This window comes from Schistocerca serialis, chromosome 1, assembly GCF_023864345.2.
Source record: "Schistocerca serialis cubense isolate TAMUIC-IGC-003099 chromosome 1, iqSchSeri2.2, whole genome shotgun sequence".
NCBI lineage: Eukaryota > Metazoa > Arthropoda > Insecta > Orthoptera > Acrididae > Schistocerca > Schistocerca serialis.
The window spans coordinates 653,006,555-653,020,596 of NC_064638.1; the positions used below are offsets into that span (position 1 = coordinate 653,006,555).

A 14,042-nucleotide genomic window follows, 5' to 3' on the forward strand; every position below is an offset into this window, starting at 1 on the left:
GATTTGGTATCACGGTATCCAGTTTTATGATGCTATACAATAAGCTCATTGATTCAAAAAGTGTATGGGGCCTGAAGATGGCAAAATGAATTGCCAAAACTTGTTGCATTTGAAGTAAAATAAAATAACCTAAAGTATACAGCTGTTGGTAAAGTTTATTGAATTGAAGAATATGCAGAGAGGATCAGTATTCATCAAGTGAAATATATAACAAAGAATGGGATGACCACTTGCAATCATAAACCTTACAGACTGCCAAATGTGCAACATGAACCATTTTTTGTTGGTGAAAAAGAAATAAACTGCTGACATTTACTATAATGTGAAATTTGTGCAATTAATGGAGATACTATTTTGTGTAATAACTGCTATGTCAATGGTGACATGCTTTTGGGGTAGACAAAGTGATCTGGATAATCACATAATGAGTGAATCATGTTTTGTAGCCATTTATGTTTTTTTTTCAAATTATGAATTTAATGGAGAGTTTCATCACTCTTACTATTGTAACCTGTCAGGCAGTTTTGCAACAGCATATAATTAATTGCAGAGTAAAATATTCTGCTATGTAATATTAAGTTTCTTCATCATGCTTTGCAGGCGGAACATTGAACGGCACATAAAGAAGGGTCTAAGTAAAGTAAATAGATATTGTCAAATGCTGTGCTTTTGTCCATGGTGTAGCACTTATAGCTGCTAGTTGGCCATATTTCTTTTTATTTATTTATTTTCATTTCTTGTAAGTAGTGACTGAGCTGATGACTTTGCCTAATGTCATTGTAGAATACACACACACACACACACACACACACACACACACACACACACACACACACACACAACACACACACTGCATAAAGAAGCAAAGTCAAAGTTGATTTATCACACTCTCCAAACTCCAAAAGTGTTGTTCTAATAAATACATACATACATAAATAGCACTGGTACATACATTCATCTTAATATTATCAAGTCTTCTAGCTTAGGGTTCACTAAATGACTACAAACACTTATTTATTATGCAGGGCATTACGGGAGAGACAACTGGGGGAGGGGGGGGGGGAGGAGGGGAGGGATAGCAGATTAGGGATGGGAGACATTAAAGAGCTGCTGGGATCAGGTGAAGAGTGGGGCAGCTAGGTGCAATCGAGAGGTTAGACAAATGGCTCTGAGCACTATGGGACTAAACATCTGTGGTCATCAGTCCCCTAGAACTTAGAACTACTTAAACCTAACTAACCTAAGGACATCACACACATCCATGCCCGAGGCAGGATTTGAACCTACGACCATAGCAGTCGCGCGGTTTCTGACTGGGCGCCTAGAACCGCTCGGCCACCGTGGCCAAGAGGTTAGACAGAGGGGGGGGGGGGGGGGGTAGAGGAGGGGGGGAGGGTTAGTGAAGAAGGAGAGAAGTAAAAAGATTGGTTATGTTGGTGTAGTAGAGGGCTGTGTAGTTCTGGAATGAAAACAGCGAAGGACTAAATGGGTAAGGATAATGACTAACGGTGGTTGAGGCCAGGAGAGTTATGGGAATTTAGGATATACTGCAGGGACAGTTCCCACATGTGCAGTTCAGAAAAGCTGGTGTTGGTGGGAAGGATCCACATGGCACAGGCTGTGAAGCTGAAATGTAGAATGTCATGTTGGGCAGCTTGCTCAGCAACAGAGCAGTCCAGTTGTTTTTTGGCCACAGTTTGTTGGTGGCCATTCATGTGGACAGACAGCTTGTTGGTCGTCATGACCATGTTGATGTTTGTGAACAGACTGGAGTAGGTGGTGGTGTGAGAATGTATGGGACTGGTCTTGCATCTAGGTCCATTACAGGGATATGAGCCATGAGGTATGGTGTTGGGAGCAGGGACTGTGTAGGGATGAGCGAGCTTATTGTGTATGTTTGGTGGGTGGCGAATACCACTGTGGGGGGATTGGGAAGGATAGAGGGTAGGACATTTCTCCCTCAGTTGCTCCAGTCCTGGATGGTAATGAGACACAAGGGGAATGCTCCTTTGCGGCCAGACAGGGGGGCTTTGGGAGTCATAAGGTGACTGGAAAGATAAGGCATGGGAAATTTGTTTTATACAAAGTTGGGAGGGTAATTATCATCTGTAAAGGCCTCGGTGAGACCCGAAGTATATTTCAAGAGGGACTGCTCATCTCTGCAGATGCAATGGCCATGGGTGAGTAGGCTATATGGAAGGAATTTCTTGGTATGGAATGGGTGGTAGTCCTCAAAGTGGGGGTATTGCTGATGGTTGATACGTTTGATATGGACAGATATTTGTTGAGATGGAGGAAACGTTGAGGAAGGTGGCTTGATGGGTAGTGTAGGACCAGGTGAAGGGAATGGGGGAGAAGGTGTTAATTCACAGGGTGTCCTCACCCTCTACCCAGATCACAAAGATGTCATCAAGAACCTGAAGCAGGTGAGGTGTTTGGGCTTCAGGGTGTTTAGGAAGGATTCCTATAGATGGACCATGAATAGGTAGGCATAAGATGGCACCTTGTGGGTGTGGGGATACAGTAACTGGCCACAATGAGGCATCCTGGGTGGTTGGGCTTATAGACTAGGAAGCATGTAGAAGATAGGAGTGCAAGGAATGGTAGGGGTGAGGGGGGAGATGGACTCCAGGGAGAGGTTTTGGGACAGGCCTGGAGACTTGAGGAGAGACTGGAGATCCCGCTGGATTTCTGGAATGTGGTTACTGTGGCAGAGTTTGTAGGTGTATGAATCTGACAGCTGTAGGAATACTTCTGACACATAATCCTTGTAGTTCAAAACAAAATTGGTGCAGCCTTTGTCAGTGAATAGGATTATAAGGTTGGGATCAGCTTTTAGGTGGTGGATTGTGGATCTTTCTGTTTATGTAAGATTAGCTTGCATGTTGAGGGATTTGGAGAATGATGGTGAGCCAAGGTTTGAGGTTAAGAAATTCTGGAAAACTAACAGTGGGTGATTTGGGGGCAGTGGATCATGGATGGACGGGGGTGTGAACCGTGTCAGGCAAGGTTCGACACTGGTCTTTGGTGTGGTATGATTGGTAGGGCTGGTGGCAAGAAAGTGTTTCCACTGTAGGGATTGGGAGAAGGAGAGAAGGTCTTTAACAAGTCCTGCATGTTTACTTTCATTGGTTACTATACTTCATGTCTGTCCTTCTTTCCTCTGTTTCTCTTGTCACATTACAACCTGCACTATATACTCCACTTACAGCCCACACTGTATCAACTGTCTCAATTGCACACAATAGACAGCTACAAGACTATGCCGATTGTTGATGCAGAATCTTATGTCGCACATTACACCTGTCAGTATCATTAATCCTAAACCTTCCATCTGATCACTCTTCATCTGATCACTCTTCCTCCATCACACTTACATATTTTCATGTGTTTTTCTTGCACCATTCCTGTGCAACACAAACTTGTATCTCATCCTATCAACCTCTCCCCTCCCCCCACTCCCTCCCGTCTGTATTCCAGCTCACACCTACTAATTTCACCTAATCTAGTCACTGCTGCCAACACCCTTTTGACTCTTATCTAGCCACAGAACTGCAACATACATGAAAAATATTTTTATTTTTCATTTGATCTCATTGTGACTTCACACCATTTGCAGTTGGTTTTGCCTTCCGCTATTAGCCTACTCCATCAGATTTCAACTTGTTTCCCATTACTTCATCAATTTATTCCTTTTTGTTATTTTTCCCACATGCTCGACTGTATTTTTGCGAATTTTTTTTGGACATAATTCTACGTTATTTACATATTTTTCTGCATTTTTCCACTGCCGTGGATCCTTGCTCCTTCCATCTGCATCAATACAAGAAAGTTTCCTTATTGCTATCCAGAACCCAGTCCCACACATTGTTCCTGCGTTGTTGTTTGGGTCATGGAATCCCTCCAAATGGCCTTACCATCAAATTACTCATATCTGGCTGCCCCCTTCCTTCCACAATGACCTCCATCTTTTCAGATTCCCACAATCCTTAGCCCTCACCAAACTAGTCCTGCAACACTATATCAATCATGCCTAAACCTCCTCACAATACCTTCTCTCTATCCATAAAATTCTCCTTCTACACAATCTCAAATTCTTGAATCCTGTAATACACACTGAAACTCTTGCCCTCCAGGAACCAGAGCAACATGCACAATGCCACCACAGAAAACTCTCCAGCCTGCTCACTTCCTATTCCCACGTTGGACTACCACTGTCCGCCACCTGTACTACAACCTCCAAACCTCCCTCGTGTTCCCTCATAGCTGACAAACCCTGTCTCAAAGACCTACTACACTTACCCCACCATCCAAAACTCCCTCTCACCACCATATGGAATCCAGAACCTAGACAGACCCAAAACACAGTCATGAACCTTTCCTCAAAAAGCCTTGGCCCTGCAGGAGTCTCAGTCCTTTCTCAATGACTCACCTTTCGCCCCAACCCAAATTCGACCATGCAGGACTTGTTACAGACCTTCTCTCCTTCTCCCAGTCTCTGCAGTGGAAACACTTCTTTGCCATCAACCCTACCAATGAGACTCAACCAAAGACCAATGCTGAACTTACCTGACTCAGTTCACTCCTCCATCAAACTGTGATCCACCCTCACTGCCCCCAAACTACCCATTATCTTTCCAGAATTTCTTAACCTTGAACCTTGCCTCACCATCATTCTCAAAATCCTTCAACATGCAAACTAATCTTACACACACAGAAAGATCCGCAATCCACCACCGAACAACAGACCCCGACCTTATAATCCTACCCGCTGACAAGGCTCCACCACTGTTGTTTAGAACTGCAAGTATTACATGGAAGAAGGACTCTGGCAACTGTCAGATTTATCCATCTACAAACCCTGTCACAGTGACTCCATTCCAGAAATCCAGTAGTATCTCCAGTCTCTCCTCAAATCCTTAGGCCCTTCCCAGAACCTCTCCCCAGAGTCCACCTCTCTCCTCACTTCTATTATTCCTTGCACTCCTATCTTCTACATGCTTCATAACGACCATAAACCCCATCACCCAGAAGGCCCCACTGTCACCGGTTACTGTGTCCCCACTAAAAGAATCTCTCCTCTTGTACACTAGCACCTTCAGCCTATTACCTGCAACCTACCCTCCTATGTAAAAGATACCAATCATTTCCTCCTCTGACTCTCCACAGTTGCTGTTCCTTTACCATATGGTTCCCTCCACATCACAACTGATGCCACCTCTCTTACACTAACATCCCTAATGCCCATGGCCTTACCACTACTGAACACTACCTTTTACAATGCCCGACGAATTCCAAACCAACCATCTCCTTCCTAGTCACCATGAACAACTGTATTCTCACCCACCAATTACTTCTTCTTTGAAGGCATTACCTACAAACAAATCTGACTTACAGCTATGGGCACTTGCCTAACATATTCATGGGTCATCCAGTGGAATCCTTCCTAAACACCCCGAATCCCAAACCCCTCACCTGGTTCAGATTCACTGATGACGTCCTTGTGATCTGGAGTGAGGGTGAGGACACCCTATTCATATTCCTCCAGAACCTCAACTCCTTCTCCCCCATTTGCCCACCTGGTCCTACTCAACCCATCAAGACACCTTCCTAGATGTTGACCTCCACCTCAAAGATGGCTACATCAGTACCTCTGTTCGTATCAAACCTACCAACCACTAGCAATACCTCCACTTCGACAGCTGCCACCCGTTCCATACCAAGAAGTTTGTTCCATACAGCCTAATCACACATGGCCATGGCAACTGTAGTTACGAGCAGTCCCTTTTGAAATATACCGAGGGTCTCACTGAGATCTTTACAGATCATAATTACCCTCCCAACCTTATATAAAAACAGATCACTCATGCCTGATCTTTCCTGTCACCCAACACCTCCCAAAGCCCCACTGTCCAGCCACAGAGGAGCATCCCCCTCGTGACCTACTACCACCTAGGACTGGAGCAACTGAAGTACATTTTCCAACAGGGTTTTGACTACCTCTCGTCGTGCCCTGAAGGGAGATATATCCTACCTGCTATCCTTCCCACTCTTCCTATAGTGGTATTCCGCCACCCATTGAACATAGACAATATCCTCATGCATCCCTACACAACCTCTGATCCCAGTCCATTGCCTCATGGCTCATATCTCTCTAATAGACATGGATGCAAGACCTGTCCCATACATCCTCCCACCACCACCTACTCCAGTACAGTCACAAACATTACCTATCCCATCAAAGGCAGGGCTACATGTGAAACCAGTCACATGATCTACAGGCTAAGCTGCTACCACTGTGCTGCATTTTACATGGCTTGACAAACAACAAGCTGTCTGTCTGCATGAATGGCCACCAACAAGCTGTGGCCAAGAAACAACTGGACCAACCTGTTGCTTAGCACTCCACCCAACACGCCATTCTTCATTTCAATGACTGCTTCACAGCCTGTGCCATTTAGATCCTTACAACCAACACCAGCTTTTCTGAATTGCGCAGGTGGGAACTCTCCCTGCAATATATCCTATATGCTCGTAACTCTCCTGACCTCACACTTTGTTAGTCAATGTCCTTACCCATCTAGCCCTTCCATGTTCCCATTCTAAAACTACACAGCCCTCTACTCCACCAATGTATCCAGTCTTTTTACTTCTCTCCTTTTTTGCTAACCCCCCTCTCCCTCCTGGACTCTGTTTGACCTCCCGACTGCACCTAGGTGCCCCACTCTCCACCTCATCCCTGTGCGTCCCCAGCAGCACTTAACCATCCCCCACCCCTACCTTGGTATCTCCCCCCCCCCTCCCCGCCCCAGCCTCCTCCTTACGCCCACCCGGTTGCCTCTGCCATAATGCCCTGCTGCTTGCAGTGTGCCTGCAGCTGCCAGAGCCTGATCATGTGTATGTGAGTAGTGTTTGTGTGGGAGCATGTGTGTATGTTATCTATTTTTGGCAAAGGCCTCATTGGCCGACAGCTAAATTCCCAATAGTATTTTTGTTATGCCTTTCTGCGACTCAGCATGTCTACTTTATGGAGATAGCAACTATCCTTTTCATTATACTGATTCATATTCTTCCTTGTCACAAAGTAGATGGCATTTATGGCAGATGTCGATATTGGATGGATAAAAAATACTACTACTACCACTACTTCTACCACTACTACTACTACTACTACTGATACAGTGGCTCCTCAGTCCATTTTTTATCATTTTGTTTCACAATATCCTCAGCCCACTCTGTTTCAGTTTATTAATAGACACAATCATGTCCTCAACTCCTGTCTTTTCTCCTACTCACTTGTATGTCTTCCTGTACCTCTTTGTTATGCCCAATGTGCGTTATTCATTGAGGGGTCTCTACATGAGCCTCTTCATCATTTTGTTTAACATTTAACTTAATGTACCCTTCTCTGGCACCTCAACTCTGGGCACAAACTGTAAACTACATAAAAAAAGAGTCTGAGCAGCTGTGCGTGTTTATAGTTGCCACAAGGTATATTACCTTTATTTCACCTCACATTTTACTAAGATTTTTGGTAATTATCGGAGCTCCACATGCATATTCAATACATCAATGTGCATTATGTCAGCACATACATCCTTTCCTCCTCTCACCTGATGAGGGTAAAGCTTGAATAAGAGTGTACAAGATAAAGTTCAGTATTTAGATCTGTGAGAGTAAAAGTAGTCTGCTACTGTGGCAGATTAGCCAACCCTACAAAGCACGTATCAGGTAGCAGAGAGGTTTCTGTTCACCTTGGACAAAGGTCTTGTACAGGTTGGCACCAAAGAATAGGGAACTCTCTGGGCACTTCCAGAAGAATGAAATGCATAGATTCCAAAATGGTTCGCCCAGCAGTGTTCCGGGAGATTGGAGACGGGTGACACTGACTAAGTTAAGTGTACCTATTCATAGTTGATCCATTATCTTATTTTTGTAGACTTCAGCTCAAGTCAAAATTAACATCTTGCACTTGTTGCTCATCGCTCAATGAATGGTATATGGAATTTTTCTTGCTAATTTCGGAACATTATGAGCAGTTGAATTTAGCCACACATGCAAGCCATTGTTCTGCTCTACCTCTGTTCAAACATGTGGACTGATTTAGTTTGTTGTTGTTCTCATGAGTACAGTATAACTGAACAGATTTCTAAAACTTCACTAATTTAGATTTCAGTTCATAATCTAGTTTCTATGTGCCTTTGTTGTCTCAGCATGTTTTAAGTACAGATCAGAGAGCCTTAAGCTCACAGATCATGTCTCACAGTAATATATCCTGTCCAACTTCCTTAGAAATTCTGAATTTTACCACTCATTTTATGCAGAATTTTTCTTTGTGATGACCATGTGTTCAGGGATTATGAGAATCACTACATGCCACAGTTACTGATTCTCAGGGTAAAACTTCCAAATTAGTTTCAGAACTTTTTCCATGGTGTGACTATTAACAGTTTACTCTTGTCAGTGAATTCTTGTTCACTTGCTTCGAGTAATCAAGCCAAGGGAACACCCGTTTGCCAACCATGTGCATACTGGTGAAGTTTTTTTTAATTCTTGTATTTGTTCTGAAGTTCTATTATATGTGAATATGTGCAATAATGTCACCAGTGAAAGATTCCTCTGACCCTTCCATAATTAATAATTAATGGTAAACCATCACTCATTTATTAATTGTTTAGCTTATTATTTCATTCAGCTGTCTTTGAATAAATGTTATATTTTTACTAGAGCACATGCTTAAATATTCTCACACAAACATCCATTTTACTTCCTACTGCTACCTGTTGTGCAACAGATAAATATGGCCAGGTTATTTATTTAATATTTATTCAACTACAGGGTTGCCAGAAGTTTCCCCAAGTGAAATTTCCTGATATTTCCATGTTTTACAGACAAGGTTTAGAATTTTTCCCTGATAAATTTTGATATCTCAATGATAAGTAAAGACATAAGTTGCCAAAAAAATGGAAGGACTTTCGTATTTGTCCCCTGTGTGGGCAAAAATCTTAAGTACTAATACCAACATCTTTTGTAATGAACTGTTTTTAGATGGAGAAAGCAAGCTAAATGGTATACGTATTTCATTAAGACCACTGTTCTTATTTTATTTCAATAAAATGAAACACATTTGGTGACAAAAATACGCATATCCTTGGAGTCACAAGGCAGATTTAAAATACCTTCACTGATTTCAGAAATAACCTCAGAAAAATGTAGGCATCTTGAAAGAAGTGTATAAGGCAGGGAAAAGTTGTGTAAAGCACCACTATAGGTGACCACCAATAAAATGTTGGTTCTACTACATTTATTATTGCCAGTTATTACCCACTGTGTTAAGTCTATTATTTTACAGTTATTGTGTGATTTTTCTTTCAAGAAATATATGAGTACATAGCGTACAAACTGCCAGCCACTGCCACAGTTTTCTTCTTCTTATCATCCATAATTTCTAGCGTATAAACTACTTTCAAGTTGCCTAAATGTACTAGAATAAATAAAATGTCTATAAAATGCCGCACTGTACAATGTACTTGTGGTGAGACAGTTGCAGTTCATGAATTCCATCACCCGTAGCCTCTGGCCTGCTGTGCAGCACCGCAATCCCAGCTCCATGGATAAATCACGAAACTCTACCACATTATGCCAAACAGACCTGGCCTGTGAGTAGATCAGTGAGACTATGTCCGATAGGCAGAGCTTGCACATTAGTGGGAAACGATGGGTGTCAGATCAACAGAAATGGCCTGCAGTTTTGGCCCATCATGGAAGTCAGACACCATGTTGATGAAATGAGACTGCAATGATCAATCTGTGCAACAAATAGCTTGCACAAATACTCAGAGAATCAGCACTAATGAGGCTAGGTAGCAACTCACCACAAAGATGATCGCTGAGCTGCAGACAAGCATTTAGAAAAGACAACCACACTCTCACAACTAACTTTTTGGCCATAGGCTTTGCCAGAAAACTAGAGAACATACACAATCTCTCAGACACAACTCATGCACACTTAACCTCCATTTCCGGCTGCTGCGTCAGCAATCTCTGAAAATCAGATTCAAACAAAGCACTCCTGACACCTTCCTGCCTCACATCGGCAGCTGCTGGGCTAGTGGCAGGAAGTGCTGGCAGCATGAACTGCAAGTTGAGGAGAGTGGTAGGAATGGGAGAAGCAGTAAGAACAAGGGAGTATGGAAGTAGCAACCAGCCAGCGACGATGCATGACATCTCATAAGCAAATCATTCGTCTTCTGAGACAAAAACGAGATTTTCCCAGAGTTTTTTTTTTATTTTCAAATTTCTCTGATACTTCCCTAATTTCCCTAACACATTTGAAATTGCCTGATATTCACTGATTTCCAGAATTTGTGGCAACCCTGCATCATAAGTGTGCCAGATCTTTTGCCAACAGCTACCCTTCTTCATTGCACAATCTCCAATTTTTGTTTATTTGCACTTTCAACATCTACATTTCAATTCCATAAGTTTCTACTGGCAGCTCATGCTGATTATAGAGTTTCTATTTAAGGCACATAGGGAATTTAATTATAAACATAGCATTCAGTTTCACAATTGAACTCTACACATGTTTATTTCCGTGGATGTTCATCTACTTGTTTCCTCCAGTTGTTTTAAGTATACAAATTTGCTGACTGTTTCTACAACTTCATCTTCAATCTTTACCATCTTCCTCTTGGCACAATGTAATTAACCTTCAGGTCTACAATCATAGTTGCCCTACTCGGTCTCTCTATCCTATGCTGGAGTAAACTGTAAAACAAAGGTGCTACAGGTAAGATACATCTATCTGTATACCACCTCCTTCTTCCAGTTTAATAATTTGAAGACCTCTTCCATGACAGCAGAAAATAAGCTCACTGGAGCAAATATTAGTCACATTCTTTAAAGAGCACATTGGTCACTTTGGAATGTTGTAGATAGTGTGGAACGGAGACCACACAGACATGTAACCCTCCACTGCTGACATAAGTTGTGCCAATGGAGTGGTGCATATGTGCCCAATGTGTGTACAGAATCAGTGCAGTAATGTGGGTCATTGTAGAGACATGATGGAATGACATAAAGGAGTATAATGTTTGGAAATGCCCATGAGTATGCCATGAGTGAAGTTCTGCAGGGAATGGGGTACAACTTCCAGGCATGCAATACACCATAATTACAGTGGTTGTAGAAAGATCCTAACTGACAGGGTTCATGGATGAGCATCATGCCTTTTCTGTGGTTCAAATGGCTCTGAGCACTATGGGACTCAACTGCTGTGGTCATCAGTCCCCTAGAACTTAGAACTCCTTAAACCTAACTAACCTAAGGACATCACACACACCCATGCCCGAGGCAGGATTCGAACCTGCGACCGTAGCAGCAGTGTGGCTCCGGACTGGAGTGCCTAGAAGCGCACAGCCACCGCGGCTGGCCTTTTTCCATGACAACTGGCTTCAAACATGCAGGAAATCTAGTATCTGTGCATGCAGATCCATCTCAACCAGTTTCTGTACAAACATTGCATAGGAAACTGCACGCAATGGACATTTGGAGATGGTTACTTTGCATAAGGCCACTGCTCACAGTGGCACATAAAGTAGCACATCTTCAAGGATCCAAATGATACTGAAACTGTACAATCACCAACTGGAAGTGTGTAGAGTTGTCTGACAACCTCAAATTTTGCCGCTTTTCAAATTATGCAAGATGCAGCTGACAACGGGGGCAGTGGGGTGTTCTAATTGTCAGGATGTCAAACAGCGATGGTTAAGGCTGGATGGCAGGCCAATGGAGGCCAGAGAGCAGTGGCTGTCAAAATCAGTAATTTATTTTGTACTCGTACACTGGCACTGCTTCAATATGGGAAGGAACTGTGCTCCCGCACCACGGAAAGTGACAAACCAGCTGGCTCACACCGTTTTTGCTGACACCTGGCTTTAGTGCCCCACATGCACAAGCAATTGTGCAGATGTAGCCAACTCTGTGAAAGACTGCACATGGGTAGTCAAATTGTACAGCGAGGTAGTGCACCCATTGCATTGTCAAACGGTGGCTGCTGTGGCCAGGGTGTGACCTTCTGCCTCTGGGCAGGAGTTTTGTTGCTGCTGGATTGAGTCAGGAAGGCCCACTGTGCTTGGAACCAAATCTGGAGGACAGATTTAATGCAGCAAGCTGGTGTTGTGATTTGGCAAATTCTCTTTGCAAATATTCAACACTTATTTCATTTCCTCATACCCTCTTAACCACTATGAAATACATCTCTCTCTGACATTTACACTACAATATTCTTCATTCATTCATTACATCCATCGCCACCTTAGAATCTCTCCTCCTATTGTTTAATCTTACATTTCCCTAGGGCTGACTCATTATCCAAATACTATGAAAAATATCTTAGTGCTAGGCATCTTGCCATGTTCAGGCACACACTACTTCTAACTCTCCATTCCATACTTGCAAACTAAATGTGGCACTTGAGAACTCATCCTCTGTTAATAAATTTATATTCACCTTTAATGATTCATGGTTCACTTCCATTAAACACTTTTTCTAGGCACCTTGTCTGTCTATTCACCGGTTTTCTAACCCTTTCCTAAGTAATTTCTTTTGGAACTTTGTCCCTGTGACAATGTGAATTACACCTTATGCTTCCCTAGAAAACATACTCCCAAAACCAACTTCACAAAAAACCATATTCAGCACTACCATCCACAACATGTCAACATTTTGATCCTCTTACTCCACTCAGTGTAGTGCTTATCAAGGACTGAATCGTAATGTTAAACTTACTGGTACTTCTACTCAGCCAAAACAGCTTCCTGGTGCCAATTAGCACTATACAATGTGAATTAAAACTAAACTCCATCCGAACAGGCCTTGTAAGGTGCAACTGTTCTGACTGGCCGCAGCGTCATACTCAGCCCACGGGCATCACAGGACGTGGATATGGAAGGACATGTTGTCAGCACACCACTCTCATGGCCATATCAGTTTACGAGACCGATACATTGTGAATTACACCTTAGTATATTTGTACACAGTGTAGGATTGTCCACTATGACAGACACACCTTATGACAGATCTACACTGGCAATGGGTTCTCCTATCTGAAATAACTTCCTACAAAGTTCCCATCACACATCTCTGAAGGTCAATTTTGGCATGATATTGATGCAAAAAGTCCAACCCCAAGGTCTTGCTGCAGTCCTCACTTACAAAAGGCACTCACCCCAGTGGCCTTTATCATTATCTCCTACTCCATGCAGCCTATGGCATGGTTGGTTCCTTCACCTTAGATCCACTATGTTTCTACTGGATACCGACAAATACTCCCCTGTATACAACAAGAACTTATACTTCCTGCCCGTTACAACACCCACTGTTGCACATTCTGCCTCTGCATGTATATGGTACTTACTGCAACAAATTTTAATGGGAACACCTTTCAATGGACTTCTGATTCCCTTTTACATTTAAAGGCCCCTTCCTTCCTTCCTGTACACCCCTATTACCATTACCATAACGGTGCTGCCAATACACATACCCCTTTACAGCACCGAAGCTGGGAGCACTGTTTCTGCACTTGTCCTATATGCCCACACTCTTAACATCTCACATTTGCAGAGAATATGTCACATCTCTTACACACACCTGCTGGCACATCAATCTCTTTACATTTGGTTGCCGATCTAACAGCTGAAGTGAGATCCATAGGTATCCTTAAACGCACCCTTCTTGGCACATCTGGTGACAAGTCTCCTAAGAAAGCACTGAGTGCACTCTGCTCAGCCCAGTGGCAAAACTTCATTTGCTTTGTTACTCTAACCAAATCACTTTCCTTATTCGAACGGCAAAATCCTCTATGATTACCCTTTAGATTTTTGTAATGCCACTTAACTGTTCCTGAAAGAACCTCACACTCTCTGCTTCTTGTTACCTCTGCAGAAGATTCTGTTTCAACAACTCAAACATCTCTGCCTTCCTCAGGGCATCTGTGTGTGACACAACAGTGTTTGCCTCTCATACAAGATGTAATTTCA

General features: G+C 42.9%; 1 protein-coding gene across 1 annotated transcript in view; it reads right to left on the reverse strand.

Annotated features, from left to right (window-relative positions):
* The window catches only part of LOC126479258 (leukocyte tyrosine kinase receptor-like), a 782,006-nt gene that overhangs the window by 64,758 nt on the left and 703,206 nt on the right, over positions 1 to 14,042 (reverse strand).